At 32.6% G+C, this 6,569-nt stretch overlaps 1 pseudogene across 1 annotated transcript; it reads right to left on the reverse strand.

The window, feature by feature from the left end:
• Positions 1-515: 515 nt before the first annotated feature.
• Positions 516-1,456, reverse strand: LOC306661121 (centromere protein Q-like; annotated as a pseudogene). The gene is made up of 2 exons: positions 790-1,456; positions 516-639 (listed from the first exon to the last, which is right to left on the reverse strand). The product of its transcript is annotated as a centromere protein Q-like (transcript).
• Positions 1,457-6,569: the final 5,113 nt, after the last annotated feature.

The raw sequence follows: 6,569 nt of genomic DNA on the forward strand, positions 1-6,569 counted from the left end.
AACCAAAGAAAGAAAATGCTGACTCTACTTTTAACATTAAAGGTACCTGGCAAATCTTAATTACTCCACAAAAAGACTGTAAGTTAGGTAAGAGCAAAGTCATTTGAGAATTTCTCAAGTTCCAGGAGACAAGATAGAAAAATGCAAGCTATCAGCTAAAGAGTGAGTGATAGCAAACACTTATCCTTTAGGCACTATACAGAACACTTTACATATACCAAGTCACAACATGAAAGTTCTGTGCTAAGCAATAAATGAGTATCATTCAGTCATTATATATCGTTAGATCATGACTATTCTTATTTTATGGTTTTAGGCAAATATCTGCGAGATACAGCAACATCAATATTGATTTTCTAGATTTAGCAACTACCTTAAACAGATTTTCCAGAATTATATTAGATGCTAATTTTAATGTGTATATTAGACGGTAGTCTCAAAAATATCATCATAGACTAAGAGTTTCACAGATTCACAAACATTAAATTAATATGAAACAATCTAAAAATTAAACTCTAAGAAGCATCTAGTTTCTTATAGGCTTCTTTGATGAACATTGACAAGTTCTTCATCTGGGATAAATGTGAACAATATCCAGGTCCTTTATAAGAGCATTCTGGTTTGGAATTAGTATCAAAACTTCTTGGTGGAATGAGACAGGCTTCATTACCGTATGTACATGTGTGATTACACAAATGGTATGAATCTACATCCTGCACAACCATAGAAACCTCATTTGTGTACAATGAATCAAAATGCAGTCCCTAAAAATGAAATAAAAATAAAAAATTTCTTTCTGAAGTGTGGGTGCTTTGAGACTGTTCTGAGAAAGTTCTGGAAGAGGAAGTACCCCACTACAAGTTATTTGAAGCATCTGTCTTACCATTTCCTCCTTCTACCACATATGTCACAATTTGAATTCTGTTCTTTAGTCTCTGAATATCTCCAGTCATTGATTCTGTGATCTCTACTATTTTATCAATTTCTTCCTGCAATAATGTCAGACCTTCATCAATAACTCTGTCTTGTGCCTTCTCCATTTTCAGTAGATTTGACAAATTAGTTAAATATTTTAGCTTTTGTGGGAGGGACTTTCATGGTTTCATACAATTGTAGCCATCTTACCTTCAGGTAGTTGAGATGATATTGAATTTGTTCTTTTTTTGAATATTGTTACTCAAAATTGCTATTATTACTGATTCTATTATAGTTTGCAAATGCTCTCTGGTACTCTTTAAAAAGGGTTGCTAGGTTTTTCTCTTGTTGGATACTACTTTTATTTGTTTGAGATTAATATGTTTTGTTTGTCCTCCAGAAGACAACAGCTTTGAATGCTTTTTATTTCTTATATTCCTAACCTGTTTGACGACACCAATTCCTCATTATTGCTTTTTATTTTTGAATTTATTTTCAACTGTTGAAACTTTGTCTTGGAAGCATTTGCTTTATCAGGCATCTTAATCACTGACTAATTCTTCTGCAGTCTTTCAGGAAGTTAGCCTCACACCTACTCAAAAGCCAGGAAAACTGGAAGGAGATGAGAAGAAAGCAGACAAGACCAGATCTGTTTCTAAGATATAAATATTATGTATATGAATATGTATATAAAAGCATGTGTATAACAACTGTATATTAACACCTGTAAATGTACATATATATGTACATTTATACATATGTTATATTTAGTGCTTTATATATTTATAAATTATACTTATATTATAAAATGGTTTTAAAGAAAGATGGGTGCTAGATGATTACATGTCAAATTCTATCTCACATTCTTTAATTTCTTGATGAATGAGTAGGTAGCACAGACTTGAGAAAAGCAAGAGTTCCTCTCTCCCATGTTCAGTCCGACAAAGCAGAAACTTATCAAACCTGCGAAAGTGAGAAGACCATTATCAACCTCATCGTCAATTAGAGTAATACCATATATTCCTATACATTATTTGAATTGAAAGTTCTTCCATGACTTATACAAGTCAAGATGCTAGACTGGTATGAATGATACTTATTGAAAATATGGAAGACTAAGAGATCAAATAACATTGAATTGAAAGATCAGTTTTATAATTTTAGCTTCACATACATAAGATAATTACATTAAAATGAAGGACTTTGTTAGGTATGGTGGACACAAACCTGTAATCTTGGGAAACCAGTCTCAGCAACTTGTCAAGTCCCTAAGCAATTTAGCAAGACCCTGTATCAAAATGAAAAAGATAAAAGATAAAAGAAAGAAAAGGACTGGCAGTGTGGCTCGGTGGTTAGGCACACCTGAATTAAATCCCAGAAACCAAAATAAAAGGACTTCCCCGATATGATTTTGCGGTATACTGTTAGGCTTAGTATGCTAAATTATTTTATTTAAATGACATTCTATGATACTTTGTTGCCCCTTTTTCTTTTCAAAACAAGTTTCCTCCCTTGAAGATGGGAATAATATTTTCTTTTCTATCCACTTTCCAGATTGTGAGGATTACATAAGATAATAAACTCCTAGAAAAATTGTGCATTCTTTTCATTTTATTTGCCGTGCATGGTAAATCACATAAAATCCATCCACTACAGATGCAAGATCAGCTACTACATTTGCTTGCTTGTTTCATATTTTAAAAGAGTTTGATGAATGGTAGTTATGTTATTCAAATTGGATTAAGAAAATCATCAGAAAGTGTTTAAATAACCCAAACATTGTAATAAATCTTTTCAAGGTGTTCAGTTGCAGTTTACAGAGCCCTGCCCTGACTAACATGACAGAAACATAATTCACTGCAGGAAGAGCTGAAGACTTTAGCTGGGACAAAGCAAGAAGTACTACAGCCACAGAGGTTGGAGAAGCAGGAACATATTGAGGTTCTAGCTGCTGCTTTGATCGATCACCTCCAGCCCTTCTTGCCACATGTAAGCTACCCAGCTTACACTTACCAAAATGGAGTTACATGCCTGCACCTTGTTTAGGAACAGATAATAAAAGTTAATGATACCCTTTCCAAGGATGCATACAAGAAGGAAGAACTTTTTTTTTTCAATCAGGGTGTTGCTACTAGAAGAACTGACAATAGATCCCGAGTAGTAAAAATAACTACAAAAACAAATGTCTACTGCATAAAGTGATCTTAGGACTTGTTACAAAGTAAATCTAAATAAATTGTATTTCATGACAAAAATTCCAAGTACTAGAGATTTTTTCAATTGATTTAAGTGATCCATTTATTATTTCTAGTAATTTATAATAAACTAGCACTCATAATAAACTATCATATTCAGAAATATTTCTGGCTGGGGAGATAGCTTAGTTGGTAGAGTGCTTGCCTTGTAAGCACAAGGCCCTGGGTTTGATCCCCAGCACCCCCCCAAAAAAAAAAGAAATATTTCTGAACTGTATATCAACATAAGAATAGAAGAGGAAAAATAATACATGCTTTTGGCTCTATTTTCTTTAGAAAAAAAGTTTGACACTTTTCATAAATTAATAGAACAGTGTTCCCTTATCTCTGAAGTATGTATATGAAACTCTAAAGGCTGACAAATCTGTGTATTTTAATTTACCCTTTAAATAATTTAAAATATTCTTTCAAATTATGCTAACTGTGCTGGTTTGATTCTAATTAATATCTATCAAAATGTCAAATGCACTTACTTTTTTAGCTATTTTTAAGAATGTATATTAAAAAACCTCTCTCCAAAAGTTATAAGAGAGCATTCTAAACCAAGGATCAACATTTAACGGTCACATATTCATTCATTCATTTTAATGCAGATATTTAACACCAACCCCTGGCACTTGTAAGTATTTATTAGCAATACCCGGTATTTTCTAGCACTTAAAAACCTCAATGACTTATTCCTTTGGAGCATTTTATATGAAAAAGTATAGTGATTGAAGTCTTGTTAAATATTATAACAAACAAATTCCCACAATTCTGTGCTTTAATAAATAAAGCTTCCTCACTCAACAGTTGAATGTGGGTACTTCCTATCAGTGCACAACTTTTCAAAATATGGTAATTTTAGGAACCGAGACTCTTTCTATTCTTAGTCTCCATTCTCTTGAATTTTCTGCTTCCTTCTGAAACATAGGGGTTGGTAAGTTAAAAAGCAGAAAACAAACCAACCAACACTCCTCTCTGCTTAATTATTTGGTATAGAAATGACATATATGTATCCTCTTACATCCTTTCAGTAAGAAATGGTCAGATGACTCCATTGCTGCTATTCCCTGGAATAACAGCTCTCTATTCTGTGTGAAAGAGATGATAGCATGAATGATAGCTAACTGTTTTCTCAGAGGTGAAAGTGAGAGGATAAATGAGAGAGAGAGAAAGATAATAAGAATGTCAAAAATTAGCAGACATGAAACTTATTATAATAAATAATGATACAACTAATGACATTAGCAGAGTATTAACACGATTAAGAGTAATTGAAGATGGGCTGAGTGGTGCACACCTGTAGTCCCAGTGGCTTGGGAGGCTAAGACAGGAGCATCATGAATTCAAAGCCAGCCTCAGGAACTAAGCAAGGCCCTAAGCAACTTAGCAAGACCCTGTCTCTAAATAAAATATCAAAAAGGGCTCGGGATGTGGTTCAGTGTTTAAGCACCACAGTTCAAACCCCATTACCTGGCCCTTCCAAAAAGAGTAATTGGTATTTTTGCAGAAGGAGAACAATAAGAAACAGAGTTAGGGAAAATTTAGGACTCAATCCTTTAGTATTATTTGAAGAATGTATTTTGGCCTTTAATTTGTCTTGAGAAATTATAGATAATAAAAGAAAGGTGAATCTGTATGTTTGAACAGACCCAGATCTCAAAAACTTAATGTGACATAAAAAAGTAAAAGCTTCTGAAAGATATGATCAATATTATACCAATTGCACAAATGAAAGCCGAAGCTGTACTGCTACATTATGTTAATGGGTAAATACATATTTTGAAATAATATTAAAATAAGTACTAGCACACATACTAAATTCTTGATAATGATTTTCTCTGGTGATTAAATTAAAGGAGTAGAAATTTTAGAGTGTATTAAAGAAAATCCAAATTTATTAGTAAGATGTTATTTCATTTATTATGACATAAAAACAAAATGGCAATGTTACTATCTTTTTATCTGAAGTAGACAGTACAAGACTATTTGTTGAAGATAGCATTTTCCAACATTGATGAGTATAATTTGGAATAGAAAACATAGAAAGAGAATTATCAGCCAAAAGTACATTATGTGCTTGGGTTTAGTATAATTATACTCTCTTCCAACTCTCTCAGAGGCTTCTGAGAACAAGAGCAAAAGATTAGCAGCTCACATGGTTCTCAGAGAGGCACACAAGATAGCAGCAGTTGTTATCCAGAAGATAGCCCACAAGGCTGGGAGAAGTATTTATCTGGTAATCTCTTTATTCTCCTGCTCTTTAGACCATATGTCAATTAACTATGCTTTCCTTCCATCCATGTATAACACGTTCAATACATATCTAACTTAAAGAATTTCTGCTGTACTAATGGAAATATTTTCTTTTTCCACAAATAACCATTTCTCATGTTTCGGTCAGAGGTCATCAGTTTACAAAAACCTTTAGTACACTACAATGGAAAATCTCCCCTTGAGATGACATTAATTTTTTTTTTTCTTATGTGGGTAAATAATGTAACAAAATCTACTTATATACCCTGAAACATAGCACTTATAAATAAAAGTGCAGTGAACACAAACTTATAGATTAACACATGATTATAATGTATACTATGTAGCCAGATAAGGAAGAACAGTGCCAAAAAAGCCAAAGTCCCACTATTTAGAATTATATAACTGCTATCTTAATTTTCTTTGTGTCTACACTGTGGTTTAGTTTTGCTCATCTGAGATATTTATATAAATCAATACCATATTGATTTATGGGTTGGGTCATTTATTTTTTTGATATTGAATTTTTTGAGTTCTTTATATATTCTGCAATTTGTTTTCTGTCAGGAGTACCTAGCAAAGATTTTCTCTTATTCTCTCAATTGTTTTCCCACTCTGTAATTTGTTTTCTTTGGTGTTCAGAAGCTTTTTAATTTGATGCAATTTCTTTATTAATTCTTTCCCTTATTCCCTCAGCTATAAAAGTCTTATTTAGAAAGTCTTAACCTGTATCTATATGTTGAAGTGTTTCTCTTATTTTTTCTTCTAACATCTGTGAAATTTAGGTCTTTGATTCACTTTGGAGTTACCTTTTATACAGGATGAGAGATAGGGATCTAGTTTCATTGTTCTTATTATGCATATCCAGTTTTCTCACTACCACTTCTTAATGAGGTTGTCTTTTCTCCAACATATGGTTTCCGTACCTTGGTCAAAAATAAGAAGGAAAGTAATAAAAAATAATAATAATAAAGGAAAAGCCAATCAAAGGAGAAACCAAGTCAAGTTAAAAACCAAAAGAAACCAAAATGACTGGGAATACAAATCATATCTCAATAATAATCTTGAATGTTAACAGCCTAAACTCAGCAGAAGACATAGACAAGCAGAGGTTCCATCTTCATATCAGATAAAGTGAACTTCAAGCCAAAGTTAGTCAGA

This window comes from Sciurus vulgaris (assembly GCF_902686455.1).
Source record: "Sciurus vulgaris genome assembly, chromosome: 5".
Taxonomy (NCBI): domain Eukaryota; kingdom Metazoa; phylum Chordata; class Mammalia; order Rodentia; family Sciuridae; genus Sciurus; species Sciurus vulgaris.